The 16,284-nt window shown below is 36.8% G+C and overlaps 1 protein-coding gene across 3 annotated transcripts in view; it reads right to left on the bottom strand.

Annotated features, from left to right (window-relative positions):
* casz1 (castor zinc finger 1) overlaps positions 1-14,329 on the bottom strand; it is a 202,258-nt gene extending 187,929 nt beyond the window's left edge. Inside the window, exons 1-3 of one of the 3 annotated variants that reach the window (XM_079587716.1) lie at positions 13,711-14,329; positions 8,346-8,483; positions 1,830-1,890 (exon numbers count right to left, since the gene is read on the bottom strand). The gene's annotated coding sequence lies outside the window, so the exon portion shown is untranslated. Of the gene's footprint in view, positions 1-1,829; positions 1,891-3,902; positions 4,124-8,345; positions 8,484-13,710 lie in introns of those variants that run through there. The other 2 variants (XM_079587717.1, XM_079587715.1) reach the window with 2 other exon arrangements.
* Between the last annotated feature and the right edge of the window lie 1,955 nt (positions 14,330-16,284).

Genomic DNA, 16,284 nt, shown 5'->3' with positions numbered 1-16,284 from the left:
CAAAAATATGTAATCTTATTGATCATTAATTTGTTTTACAGTGTGTAATAATATAATTTTATTTATTTATATTTTTTTATATTATAATACATATTTTTATAACCAGTTCCTTTAATGGTTAACACCTAAAGCTCAAGTTAGCAGACAAAACATTTTGACAGCGTAGAAAGCATCAGTTCATGCACTTCTAGCAGGGTTCTGTAACTGCTGCTGGGGGTTCGGCTCTTTCTGTGTCCCAGTGCAACCAGCAGGGAGGGGTGTGCATGTGCCTTTGTCCCCAGTAACCTTGGCCAGTGTTAGGATTACCTTGCATTTACACTCACTGCTCCTTCTTTCCTTAAGACTTATTAAGAATGATAATGAGCTCGGAAAGGGGCAGTATGTCCCTTTCTCTGTCTTGTTAGCTCTCTCTCTCTCTCTCTCTCTCTCTCTCTCTCTCTCTCTCTCTCTCTCTCTCTCTCTCTCTCTCTCTCTCTCTCTCTCACTTACTCACCCCCCACCCCCCAACCGTTTCTCTTGCTCGCCTCCTCCAGCATTGAAAGGACCCAGGACAAATTACCAAAAAGGCCATTTTCATCTATGAAGTGAAGGCTTAAATCGATACTTATTCCATGCCTTCAAAATCAAGCCTATATTACTGATGTCAGTGTGATTTGTTTATTTTTGCTCAAGTATATGCATGCTCTTTCTGTCAAGGGGAAATGCTCAGGATGCAATTCACCTTGAACCTCAATTATATTAGATTTCCCCACTGGTTGATCAAGCATGCAAAGAGGACATTTCCAGTGCACTAAAACAAAAATAATAATGACTATTAAACAAACATGTGGCCTATGCATGCCTGCGTGTTGAGAACGGAAGATTTTACAAGGGTTCACAATAGTGTGAATACAGATACCAAATCATTACAGCGAGCAATTTACAAAGTGGTGGTGTAAAAAAAGCAATTGCATTACATCTCGTGAGCTGTCAAGCATAGCGCAGAATCATGAATGTACATTTGAACACAAGGGTTATACGGGTTCAAAGCCAAGGTCAGAGAAACAAAGAAAGCAGGTCTTAGGTGGCACCGGCTCCTTGACACTTGCAGTAATTCAGCGAACCCCCCTTGATTTTGACTGAAGCAAGTTAAAGAAACATCACAAAAATGACATGAAAAGGTTTTCACCACTACTGTACTAGAAAGCATTTAGTGTTACTGTTAAAACCACCATTTATCAGCTTTCAGCACTTTGAAGCAAATCAAACGCAACATCTTAAAGTATGAATAGCAGAGATGGAGATAGAGAGGTAAAGAAGGGAATATTCAAGGCAGATGGACGCTGAGACTGATCAACACCTGTAAAACTGCTCTGACAGTTCGGGCTGGATGGCTGTCCAGATGGAAGTGTGTCTGCGGGGACGGGACACATGCCACCACATTCCACAGACATGTTACAGATCAACACTGTGGGACGGGGCCCCAAACAAAGCTTGTCCCTAATAACGCCCACATTAATAACCAATTACAAGCAACCTGTGAAGGTTTCGAATAGATTTCAAAAAGCTTTAATAATTTGACTTTTAAGGCTTTTTATAATATGCTGAATTCATTCATTATTCTATTGATTAGACACAAAGGCTTGTCATTTGTATGAGACCAGGACACACAAAAAGGCTGTCCTCACACATAATTACTTATTAAATATGTATAATTTTGCATAACGATCAAAACCATAATGTATGATATGCAGACGCACACCACAGACAGTGGTCGCACACACACATCACACACGAAACGCTCAGGGCACACAAACACTTAGATTCTAAACATCAAGGTTTCTGTTTACCTTCTCTTGGATATCACAGGCATTTTAAACACGAGATGTTTCCCCTCAACTGATTGGCTTACTGGAGACAGGGAGAGAGAAAAGAGAGTAATTAATTACTTATGTGAACCATTGCATGAGAAAGACAATAAACCTGCCTGGTCGCCATGGATATGACATATTTGCTCAGAAAACAACACAATAATTAGCAAAGCAGAAAGATCCAGCGAGAATATGCAAACTCTGGGGTTTAAAGTGGCAGTGATCTTTTTACACGCTATTGCTTTCAGACACAACACAAACACACATAATGAAAGGAAATACACCTCGCAAACTAATACCACTAAAATAGTTAGAAAACACAAGCTAGTAAATCCTTATAATTAGTCAGTACATCCAAAGGAAGGGTGGCAAAAGGAGGAAATGTTATGAAATGTTTTGATATATTGTATAATAATGATAGTGTTTTCACATTACATTAGTCTTCATGAAACTGTGTATTTAAAAAGCTGAGTAATACTAATTATGTACTTAATGCACAATTATTTTGTGGAGATCACTGTAGAAATGTTGCTGCAATTAGTTATAACAACTTAAAATTTGTTGAGATTACTTAAATATTAAACTTAACTTCGTACCTTTTTAAGTTGAAACAACACATTATTTCTTTTTCTAATATTGAATTTTAAGTTGTGATAAATAATCACAGACAGAAATCATTTTTTACATAGCTATTGTTATTGCTAATTAAAGCAATACGTGTAACATGAACAGTGTAGTGTTATAAGAAGTTCATTTTGTCAAAGACAAACTGACTAAACAGTTGAAACAGAAAGTAAGTTACCTTCTACCTTACTGCTGTCCTCTAATGACCTATTGACTTCATAATATACAATGGAGCATAGGCTATTGCTCAGAATAAAAATAATATCTAACAATTTCTTTTTGATTGAGAGCAAGGCACTGAGAGCATTATAATGGCTAAAAACAATTTATATATTTAAATATATATATATTAAATTTACGAAAAGAATTGCAGCAGTGGTGAGATTTCACTGTAAATATACAAGCTTCCAAACGTGTCGTTTTATGATGCAAATGCAACCAATTAAGATTTGACCCCTAAAACAAAAAGTTGGGTGGTCTGTAAAAAATGTTTTTTACTTAAATTATTTAAGTAAATTTCTGTTTCTTTAACAGATTAATCAAAAGTTTCACCAACTACAAGTTAGAGTGCGCTAAATTAAAAAGTTGTTTTCGCTCATGGAGGTAACCATAACAACAGTTTGTAGCTACAGTAACGTTACTATCAACAAAACTAAATGGACTATAAACCCTGTCATAAAATACTGCCATTATTTATCACTTTATTGAAGATTTACATAACCCAAACATATCACAAAAAAGTCAGGTGTCACGGAAAAAATACTAAATTACTGACAGAAATCCTATATATACACAAAAACACAACGTAAGTTACATAAGTTACTTGTTCACTGTGCTTTCACTTTGCACTCGCATGGCTTAACGTTAACTTACACCTGTTAGGTGCCCGATCACGTTGTGTAAGCTTTCATAAAACCTCCAATGTCAAACTCTCTTTCGTCTTACACTGATATTTACATTACCTAGAATGGCATCAAAGAAAAGCACGACTTGCTACAGATCTTTATATTACCACAGTTTGTGTCAGGGACACGATCGATAATCTACATATCTCATTGTTTTAATAACTGTAGATCGAGCGGACAGGTAAGGACAGGCAAGTCACGAGTTATCGCAGGCGATCAGAAAGTTGTGAACTACTTTTAGACTAACGTATAGAAACCAGCGCGCGGTTTCCCTGAAGCGGTCCGCGACTGTCCCGCATGTACAGTGTGTGATTGTAGGTGCGCAGAGTTTCAGTTCTCACGTTCTGCACTAAGTGACGCGTTCTATTCAAGACAGAAGCTGTATAAACGCAATAACTGAATTACACACAAACACAATCGATCTATTCTATCACAAATACCAATCATATCAAACTCACTGGAGTTATAACACAAATAGTTACATTTGACAAGTGAGGAGCTCATCCAAAAACAAAAGTCTTACCTGTAACGTTACTTCCTGGCTTTTCCGCGACTTTCCAACTTAGAACAAATGTTGTGTATAAGGTGGATGACAAGGGAGCATGCGTGATCAAAGTTGCCTCATTTTTTCATTTTTTTCTTTTCTTGTGTTGTTATTATTGGATTTTCCTATTTCTAACATAGGGCGGGTCGCTCGGAAGATCTGCCCTGGAGAGCCGCTTCAGAGAGGGAAGAGGAATCTTTAATTGAATATCTCAGTTAGCACAGTAAGTGAGGTGGAAAACACGGAATGGATTCCACCGCCCCTGTCAGGTTAATTGCACCGTGGTATTGATCTGAGCTGCACTGCACTGAATGATATGGGGCTTTTTATTCGGTTCATTCATATGACATTGTTGGGGTGTCTTGTGGTCACCTTCTGAATTCACAATCCTGATGACACTTGTTTTAATAAAATCCATGGGGGAAAAAAAGCCCTCCTCTGCTGTTTAATTACCATTATAAACCATTTTGAATGTTTCAATGCACACAATTGAACCATTTTACCTTTGAACAAGAACTAAAAAGAAGTGAAATTTCAAATGATTAACATGTTTGTTTGCTTTTGTCATTTAAAAAAAAATAGATTTTTAAACATGCAGACATTGTACAAAATTGAAAATGACCTTTAATCACATTTTTATTGAAGCTATTTTTTTTTCATAATACAGAATCATGAAGGTTATACAACAAAATACCCTCAAGGGACAAAAAGAGCTGTGATAATGTATTTCAAACCTGAACTTCTCCTTATCTAAATTCTGCACTCTTGTGAATTATTGACAAACAGATTATTGCTAATTAGCAGTTTTGTGATGTGCCCTGCTCGACATAAAAAAGAATAAGGGGTAATCAATAGCATAGTCAAATAACAAGGTAATGCTATAATCTTGTGAAATCAACTTTTGCAAACATTTTAAAACCGAATCAACATCAATTGAAAAATATATATATACTATATATTTTATTTTACTATATAAAATAATATATATATATATATGTGTATGTATGTATGTATGTATGTATGTATGTATGTATATATATATATATATACATATATATATATATAGAGAGAGAGAGAGAGAGAGAGAGAGAGAGAGAGAGAGAGAGAGAATTTTAAGAACTAAAAAAAATCAGCTTAATGATAAAATAATACTGATTATTTTACCAGCATTGCTTATTAGAGGTGTCTTTACATAAAATCATTTTTAAGACAACATAAGGATAGCTCTTCACATTTTTATCTATTAAAGTGGGATACAATTATATTTCAAATCTGCTGTTTGATAAATATTGAAAGACATGTTCATAGTTTAAATCCCCATCCTATTATTGCCTGTGGGATACTGTTACAAACGGTACATATTTAATGATGAAATAGCCCCACAAGCCCACAATGTTCAGAGGTAAAGCTCATGTTCTGCGGTTCAGACTGTTGGGTTCATCACTTTTAAATGGTTTGTTTGAACATCATGTTACACAAAATAACTTATCTGAGGTAACGCAAGAACTATGAAAGAGAGAAAAAACAGCGCACACATAGAATAGCCTCTTGATAAAGCTTCATTTTATACATTGTTTTGCAACTTAAAAAAAAGAAAATCTCAACAAAAAAAAATTTAATTTCTCTATTTCATAAACGAACAAGACAGATCCAAAACTCCAAAAGGGATTCTACTTGCCCTTCAGTTGATTCCCCTGATGGTGCAATACTGTGATACAGAATAATTATGTAGTAAGAAAGAGCAAAAATCAATACATTATTCTGCAGATCACTTGATTCAGTAATGACTAGTACAATTATTGCCATCCATTGATTCATTAGAGCGGCTCTCAAGGGCAGACCCAACAAACCCTTAGCCTTCTGACTTCTTCTCCAGTGCCATCACTAATTATGAAACATTAAAAGCTAATCGCAATGTAGGACAAGGTTAGAAGAGCCATACTGCTAGGTGGAACCACTTAAAGCAATTAGTTTCCTTCTGTCCACATATTTGGTTGAATTTTTCACTGGTCATTGCTATTAAAAGAGGGAGGAAAACAACACAGCTGGTATAAACGGGAACTTCCAGCAGCAACATTATTCTTAGTGTGACATAAACAAGAATATTTTGTCATCAAAAAGGGCAGGTAAAATGTGTTTCTCTTAGGTGTCTGTTGCTGCCTAACTGGAATGGGAGGGGTGTATGAATAATTGGAGCAAAGACAATACTTAGTTTAGTACATTCCATGCAAACTTAACTACACAAACACAAACCGTTGAGAACTATAGAAATTGACAAACTGATGAATATCACTCCTAACGTCTGCATTGACAAAGTGATAAAGCACTGTCCATATGGCCCTGCTGACATGTAAGCATTTTTAATGCGAGGACACCTTTGCCCTACGCAAGCAGAAAGCCTTGACACCGGATTCAGTGAGTATAATCACCTCTAACATAATGGGCTTTAACACGTTGTCTCCTCTCAATCGCATTGCATGAATAATACACCAAAAGAAGACACTTAGCTTAAATTATTAGGTGTTTGTTGCAACAAAAGGGAGTGACAGAAATGAATGTCGCAAGCAAATCTCGGGCCATTTGTTCCTCGGTCACCATCCACACAGGCAAAATAAACAGAGCTGAGGTAGTTAAAGGTTTTCATTTTGACCACAAATTAAGATGGGGGTTTAAAAACCCATACGGGTCGTTCTACAAAATAAGTGTCATGTCTAAAAAATTTCAAATAAATGAATTAATTAATAATATTATACGTGTGTGTGTGTGTTTTCTCTGTAGAGGATATCACAGAGCAAAAAAAAAACAATACATTATTCTGCATGTATATGTGTGTATATATATATTATATACAGTATATGTATATATATGTATATATATACATATACTGTAAGATTTCAAAAAATATATATAAAGATGAATTACAGTTTTGTGTTCAGATCAAAATGTGCATAGTTTAAATAAATTAATAAACATTATTTATAATATTTTTATACTTAAATCAGTTCAGTTATTATAACTAAGTTACTATTAACTTTTTACGCTGTTATATGAACCCTGTTAGCTTTATGATTTAAAATAATTACTTCTGCTTGAAGGTACAGTACCCTGCAATTTATTACAATACATTATATAATGTTTAAATTACAAAAATGTGCTTTAAAATCACTTTATCAAGGACAAAGCATTCACTTCAAAAACACATTTACCGGTGAAACTTGAAAAATTCGAATATCATGAAAAAGTTCATTTATTTCAACTTAAAAGGTGAAACTAATATATTATATAGAGTCATTACATGCAAAGTGAGATATTTCAAGCCTTTATTTGTTATAATTTTGATGACCTACAGCTTATGAAAACCCCAAATTCAAAATTAGAATATTGTGAAAAGGTTTTCATAAGCTGTAAGCCATAATCATCAAAATTATAACAAATAAAGGCTCGAAATAACTCACTTTGCATGTAATGAGTCTATATAATATATTAGTTTCACCTTTTAAGTTGAATTACTGAAATAAATGATATTCAGATTTTTCGAGTTTCACCTGTACATGATGGAATACAACTGTCAGAGGAAAAAGTATAATTTCTCTCTGTTTCGATACCTGTCCTCAGACAGATCCCTGTTAGAGAGTAATTAAGGTCGACTGTGAAACTCACTGGCATATCGTGGAAGGGCAGGCAACTGGCATTTACCTTAATTAGATAAAGATATGTACAAGCAATGTCCTCTAGAAGAAGGCGCCTGTCTTCCAACCGGAAGTGAAGAGTGCTGGCAGCTGCCTGTGCTCGGTAAATAAGGAGCAGCTTTGTGAGTTGATGGGCGAATAGAGGGAGGGAGAGAATTAGGTGGAGATGGAGAAGTTTAACCGACTGCGCAGCTGTTATAATTTTATCCCCTCTTTGCTGACTTTAGTTAATGCTCTCTTCAGCCTTTTTTTTTTCTTTCTTTTTTTCTATCACTCGTCTACAGTATACCTTACATATGTACCTACAAAAATAAGCATGAAGGGCTTTTAAGAGGTGTTTAAGTAACCAAGCTTATAAGAACACGGATCACTGCCACTAATGTTTGGGAACCCCCCCCCCCCTAGTAACAATGTGTTCATTTATTTGTCCCACTCACACACAATAACAGGTAGGTGGTCACTTCCTTAATCACTTACTCAGGAAATGAAAGTGTGGAGCCTTGTCTGCACATTATATCAAATCAAAACAAAAACACTGGCATGTGTGCATAGGAGAACGCTTTATCCAATTATTTGAAACTCTCTAAACATGCAGGTAAACGTAAATCAACATCTTAGCACACGTATTCAGAACTCAGAGAATCTGCAGTCATTCACCTACAGTAAAATACAAATCAGTGGTTCTCAAATGGTTGGTCATGATGACCTAATAATAGGGAGGATAAACATGTACCTTTTGTAATTGACGTCAATGGCTGTGCGTCCAATCAAGCTATACAGCAGAGGTTCAACTGGTACGTGGCAGCCCAAGTGTGTGTTGCGGGTCTGTTCCGACAGGGTCATGGGCAGCAGGGGAAATGTAAATAATAAACTGCAACAAAGCATATAATAGTGCATAGTTAGGAATAGGATGGCAAAATAAACAGGCTTATTAACTTTAAAAGGGAGGAGAAAATGCTTCTTATATCTCTTATTGTTAACAACAAGCATCCAATCAAACTCTACAGTAGTTTGGTCCATATTCATCTGTCATTTTGTAGAAGCTAGCCAAATTAGGCAGATGTGGAAAAAAATATCAAGCAAAATATTATTACCCACAACACATTAAATACAAAGTGCGCCACTAGCGTCATCAAAAATGCTAAAATGATGTCCCAGCCTGTCATTGGTCAGGCAAAGAGGTAACCCCTCCCTAATATCACAGCATTGGTATGCTCAAACAAACAGCCATTAAAATGCATTTAAATTCTACCAATGAACATAATGCATGACAACATTATATTGTACAGTAAAAAAAAAAAAAAAAAAAAAAACATTTTTAAAAGATAATATCTAAGAGCGTTATTGAATTATTCGTTTTTTTACAGATTAATTTTAAGTGAGTGTTAGACGAGAGAGCATAATGTAAAAATTAGCATGCACTATTAAATATCCAGTAGCCTATTTCTCTGATATTGATCAAAAAAATGTCTAATATAGGCAAATAACCAATATGGTACCAATATATTGTGCATGCTTAATTCAGTCATCTGTTGTTGTTGTTTTTTTTTGTCATTTTTTTTAAGAAAAGTGTTCAATAAAGATTACAAAGGTAATCTAATTGTAAAAATAAGGGAAATAGGAATGCACTATTCCATTTTTAACATCAGCCAAAAATGTATATATCAATAAACAAAACAAAAAATCTATATATGCTGATTTATCTATATGGCTGAACAAATTAAGCTGGGAGAGCAGAAATAGTTGTTACATTCAAAATATGACACTTCACCTTTAAGGACACTTTTGTACGACAAACAACTGTGCAACTGTGAAAGTGCAACATAAAATCTGTGTCCTAAAGCAAAACCTGTAGAGAACCAGTGATATAAATAGTGGCACAATTTCAAAAGGGCACACAGTGGAGGAAGGCCAGTCCTCTGTGTTTATTAACGCTGTCTACCAACAATGCTCGTCATGCAGCCATATGGTGCTGATAAGATATCTGGGCGCAGAGTTAAAATCTAATTTTAATAAATTCTTAATCAGCTTGTAGGATACTGAAACAACATAGTTAATGGAAATGTGTGGAGTCAGCGAGGTCTTTTGCAGTCGTGGTCTTTAATAAGATTTGAGAGGCATTACAACAACACAGCAGTCAATGTCACGTTGAGCTGCTCTCTCTGTCTGTAACTCAAATGCGGAGGGGGAAAAAAAAAAGGAAGAGGAGAGCAGGGAGCGTGGAGCGTGGGGAGGAAAACATGGTCATCTGTTTCAAAAGAGACGAAATGTGATCTCTGGGGGAGAGAGTTGCAGGCGCTGTATATCACATATCATCTTCTCTGATCATTCACGCTTTCTAATTACTGAAGGTGAGGAGGGCCATAATTTTATCGTATTTGTTTTGCATCACTGCAAAAATAGAAAATGAGGGCTTGCAGAGCTGTACCAATTTACTTCATTTCGACCTTGATTAAAAGAAAATTAATTGCCACATCTCTCATTATGTTGCGAGCGGCATTTGATGACTGGAATGGAAAAACGAAAGAAAAAAAATCTAAACAAAAAACAAGACGCACAGCCTCACTGGGAGTGCAAGCTCGACCCGCGTGTTCAGGAGACAACACATTCTTTTAATGATGAAAATAAACAGGCCTTTTAACACAAGCATCACAAGACAATGTCAAAGATATTAGTCTTAATATCACAACGGTTTTCTTCATGGTGCTTAACAGCGGAAGAGACCTTGTAACTTTGCCATTTTGTCTAGCACATCCTTTGCAAAACACAATTAAATCTTTGAACCGAGTTGCACTAAGCTTTGTTGAGTTAAGGAGACAAGCCACTGAGCAGAACTTTATGTTGACTGGCAAAACAAGACAAGATGAGACAGGATCTAAACAGATCACCAAATGAAGACTATGCAACAAGACAAGCTCTGCAAGAGTCCAAATGTCTGCAAACGCATTCGAAATCTGCAATGTCTTCAATTAAACCTATAAATGAGCATTTCAGGATTTGAAAATGAATATATAAAAGCCAATAATCATTTTCATGTCATGGTAGATAATTCATTTTAAATATTAAATGTTCATTACGTTTATAAAAGCTACTTAAAAGCTACCTAATTGAACTAAGGCCTAGTCCTGGCTTATTCTAAGCCCTATCTGTGAAACCGGGCCTTAATGCACAGCCGTGGATTATCCCGCTTATTCCATGGTCATTTGCCAGCAGAGAGAAGTTAAAGCAGTCATTGATGTTTGTAGCGCTAATTCTGAATTGAAGGGTTCAAATTATGTATATTTTCGTAAGCTACTACTCGTTAGATCTAGCATTCTGTCCGGTTTAACTCAGACTCAGATATAAAGTAGTGTGGTAAGGTAACATTTATTTGATTGAATTAAAATATTTATTTGAATAATTTAGCCTATCGAGAGAGAGAGAGAGAGAGAGAGAGAGAGAGAGAGAGAGAGAGAGAGAGAGAGAGAGAGAGAGAGAGAGAGAGAGAGAGAGAGAGAGAGAGAGAGAGAGAGAGAGATGTGCGTGTGAATTACCTGTGTTAGTGCAGCGTCTCTCTACTAGCAATCAAGCTGAGTTTAATTACTTCAAAAACAGCCTTATAACTTTCTTACTGAGAGAGATATAAAGTAGATTCAGTCATGAAGTTAATTTCTAATCAAAAGTCGCAGGGCAGCACTGACAAGTTTCTAATGCAGCAGAAAACGACCAGAAAAAAAACAGCAGAAAAGGAGACCAGCAGAAAGAGACCAGCAGCAGGAGACCAGCAGAAAGAGACCAGCAGCAGGAGACCAGCAGAAAGAGACCAGCAGAAAGAGACCAGCAGAAAGAGACCAACAGCAGGAGACTAGCAGAAAGAGACCAGCAGAACGAGACCAGCAGAACGAGACCAGCAGAACGAGACCAGCAGAACGAGACCAGCAGAACGAGACCAGCAGAAAGAGACCAGCAGAACGAGACCAGCAGAACGAGACCAGCAGAAAGAGACCAGCAGAAAGAGACCAGCAGCAGGAGACCAGCAGAAAAAGAAAAAAAACCAGCTGATGCAACGGGGTTTAAGTGCGTGAATAGCGGTTGGCGCTCTGCCTTTATAAAGTGGCACCGAACGCCAATTCCACTGAATCGTTTTTCTTCAGGCCGCTGACTTATCAACCCACAAACCACAACCCGTTCCCTCCGTTCCACTCACTCAAACCTCCTCCACATACCCAGAACCAGACTCAGGACAATGGGAGACAGGGCCTTTTGTACTGCTGCCCCGCATCTGTGGAATGCCCTCCCTGACTCCTTGAGGGCACCTCAATCCACTGACTGATCTCTGATGAAAAGTGCGGTATAAATATAATGTATTATTATTATTATCACCATCTGATCAAGCCCGACATAGAAGTTGCTCGCCATAAAAAAAAGCACAACTTCTTCAGCGAACAGAATCACAAGCTTCAATTGTACATGCCACTGGTGGAGGTGCTCTGGTGAGAATATTATATATTGTTCATCCAAAGCATCATTTAAATATTTACTTTTTTGTTTATTTATTTAAATTAAAAATGAAGTTCTGATTTTACGTTGTACTGAGCTCTTACTGTTATATTTTTCAATGATTTAATGATTCCATGTCATTACAAGTGAAACTATTTCAGATGTTTATTAGTAAATTAATCAACATTATCACATCAAAATAGTAATTGTTAGAACTAATTTCAGCAATACCGTGTCTCCCCTCTTTATCTCTCAAAATGAGCAAATTGCTTGGCTTCGAAAGACATCGCGTCTGCACTATATAGAAGCTGCGTGCTGTGGACTGCTGATGACAATTTGAACATCCAAGCGATTTTGTATCATTCAGTGGTACTTGGGAGTCTCAGAGAGACTGTTTTCTTTGCGCTCATAACAATGCACCATACAAAAGTATGGTATTTGGGGTAAAAAGAACACCTGCTGTTGGGGCGAAAGGTACAATAATTAACATGATAACAAATAGCTGGCTGACTTTTACATTTGTTGACATGATTCATTTGTTGACGTTACATTTGATACATTTGTTAGAATCAGATGGTAAATATCAGTGTCCACCATATTTATGATGAAACCATATTTAAAATATATAATATGAATCATATCATATAATAAAATATGTATTGTTGTTACTACTGTAAATCTATATTAATAAATTGTTTTTCAATGCTTTCATAATCTTTACTTTTTAAAATAATTTTGTCTGTATTTTTAAAATATGTTTTTATATTAACATTTTAATGCTAATACTGTATATCTATTGAACAAAAAATAATAATTTTATCAAATTAACAGAAAAATAGTGCAACCATTGCTAAAGTGATTGTTTTGAACATCAGCCTTAAGGCCCTTTCACACTGGACGCGATTTTGACGCACGAATAATTCGCGCGATGGTTTTATTTTTTGATCAGCTGTTGTGTAATGAGTGCTTCCACACCGAACGCGAATGTGCTGCGGCGAAAAAACGACTTTTTTTTTTTCGCTTCGATGTCGATTTTTTTTTTACTTTTGCGGCGACAGAAAAGGCTTCAGCCAATCACACACAGTGGATTGTTTATTTGATTGCATGTAAACGTAGCCCTCACCTCAGCAGACTGCCAGACGCTGCTCCGGACCGATTGGTTCCCTGAAAGTTAGTGGTTTGTCTCGTCAGATGCGGTGCCACTGTCTGAACGACCTCCTCAAATTGTCCCTATTTCGCACGCGAACTATTCGCTTTTTCGTTTCGCTTTTTCGTGTACGCGTCTGGTGTGAAAGGGCCTTTATACATGCTGCTGTCTGTCACTAAATAACTTTTGTAATTTGAATTGTAAGGATTTACCGGTTTAATGTACAGTACCAGTGAAGACTATCCAGTGTTATTTGACATTTGATAACTTTATTCAATTTCTGTAGTAACGTTACTTACTTCTGTACCTGAATGAACTATCTAAGAGCAAATATGAGATCTAAACGTTGGTTCTAGAGTGTCAAACGCACGCTGATGCTTTCGTGTTATTTAAATGACATTATCTTATGTGCGTTGATCAGTGTTAAAAGAAAATAAATATCTAAATTAGATCGTTTGAATGTTGCACTCACCAGTCCATCTCTTGTCTTGTACCAGTCAGGATGGGCAAGTGACAGATTGGCCAGATTTTATGGTTCTTCATCTTCTTCTTCTTTTAGTAAATGCACATTTCTACTGCTCTCTTTATTATTAATTAGCTTTGGACGTGTTAAGTGAGATTCAACCTATGGATTCAACTGCTTTATCCATTTTGTTCCTCTATGTTGTCACATTTGGCGGTTTCGCGTCAGATTGGGTGGCACACTGCCACCACGCGGTGAACTTCGGAACAGCGCCCTCACTTGTTTGTGATCCGTACAGCGATGAACACACGTCACACACACATACGCTCTCAAGCCAAGGCAGCCGGTTCCGAGTCGGAGTGCATATCTTCACTGAGGTATTCAAACTTACAGGCAACCAGAAGATTGAAGCCTCTCCAAAGCTTTATGCTTATAAAATATCACTCGCGATCGTCGTGAACAACGAACACGTCCAACTCGTGAGAAAATCCGATATGTGAGGCTATGAAAATGACGAAACCGCTCGCGCATATATCCTGAAGAACTCTTTAGCAGCAAGCTGCAACAAAATATTTTATATAAATATATATAGATTCAATCAGGCGAGAATGAGAAAGAAACGTTTTGAAGGGATGTTCGCCGGAGTCAAATGTGACGTCACGATATGGGCGTGGTCGCGAACTGGTTGGCAGAAAGAACCAAAACATGTCGCAGACTCGCAGCAGTCTACCTGTGTTTTGTCAGCATATGCGAATTATTTGTCCGAAGAACCAAAAAAGAGATATAAGGTTAAGCTTTTATATAACCAGGGTTCATGTTCTCTGCCTGATCAATATCACCTGAGTGAGAATTGGAGCAAAAGCCCGGACACATGGCCAGATTTGACATTCGCGAGGGATTTTCCACTAGTGCTTTCAGCGCTGCCTCTGGCGGTCTGGAGCGAAAGGAAATAGAACTTGATATTGTACCGTTTGAAATACTATATTACAGTACTTTTCCAGTACCTGTATACCGCGCAACTTAAAAGCTACATGACATTCCTCACTAGTGAGGTAAAACACTGCTGTTCTTGAAACAGATAACAGTTTCGCTATAAGTAACGTTATAACGTTACTTAATTATAACGTAATCTCTCTCTCTCTCTCTCTCTCTCTCTCTCTCTCTCTCTCTCTCTCTCTCTTGCATTAGTTCGCTATCAATGGCTTAATTTAGGGATGCAGCTCCGTTATTTTATCCTTTGAGCACAAATAAAAGCCTTTTCTGATAATATAATTTGCATAAAAGTGTGGCCATTTTTAGCGACATCTAGTGGTGAGGTTGCAAATTGCAGCCAACAGAAGTTACCGTGGCTGACGGGAAGAGATGTCGTCGCCTGAGACAGCAGAGAGTACCAAGCAATGAGGTTTCTTTACAAAGATAAAGTAAGAAATTATGTTTTACTATTCAGTAAAACGAAATGTTATTGTAAAAATAGTATTGTTACTTATTCATCATTGTGTCAGTGTTTTATTCGCTGATTTACTTCAGATAGTTTCGTTTTGGAATTAACAACGTAGGCGGGGATGAGATGCGTAAGAAATTAGTCCTAACGTTACCCACAAGAGCGTTTTAAGGACAAAAACCTGACAAATGTCTTGAAATATAATAGATGTCTTTAGGTGTGGTAAGCTAACCGTAGTATAAGTGAAATAATTGACTCTGGTCCATTGAATTATTCGAAAATAATGGATTACCACCTCAGGTGTGTTTTAATTCAACGGCTAGTCGTCAATTACTCCGAACTTATTGCACACCTTCCAGCCAATCGGAATCAAGTATTCAGACAGATCATGGTAGAACAAACAAATGTGATAATAATAATAAAAGATCAACTGAGTAGTATTCAGAATGTCATGTGATCTCAACATGGCAGCCCCCATGAGGTGACCAGCTCCATTGAAGCACAAGAAACTCATGCTGGATCATCAGGTTGTTGTTGTTTTTACAAATCTGTGTAGCTTATGCAGCTCAACTGCTGCTGCTATTAAAGTATAAAGGAGACAAACTAAAAGTGCATTTCATATTAAATTAGAAAGGAATGCTAAATAATAGAAGCAATTTCAGACTTTTGGACTCCATTAAACACTTCTAGAAGAAAATATTCTACCGTATATAGAACCTTAAAGGGTTCTGTCAGGTGGCTTCATTAAACATTTTAGGGGTTCCCATCATGAGTTAATTTTATGAATTTAGTTTTAATTAGAACAACCTCGTCGGTTCTTGCGGAAGCTCAAACGTGCTGCGTAACAAGAGAATGAACCTCGTTGGTTTTTGCAGAAGCTCAAACGTGCTGCCTAACACAAGAATGAACCTCATTGGTTCTTGCTGAAGCTCACGTGCTGCTTAACACGACTATGAACCTCATTGGTTATTGCTGAATATCGAACGTACTGCATAACATGAGAATGAACCATATTGGTTCTCGCACGTCAGTGAACATGCTTGAGCTTCCGTTTACCACTGCTGATGTGTGATTTGATAAATGTTTATATGTGAATAAGAGCCTAAATTCAAATCTGTTTCAGCGTATAAAGCGATCGTCTC

Source organism: Phoxinus phoxinus (assembly GCF_949152265.1).
Source record: "Phoxinus phoxinus genome assembly, chromosome: 18".
NCBI classification, from domain to species: domain Eukaryota; kingdom Metazoa; phylum Chordata; class Actinopteri; order Cypriniformes; family Leuciscidae; genus Phoxinus; species Phoxinus phoxinus.
This window is presented reverse-complemented; position numbering and strand designations above follow the sequence as displayed.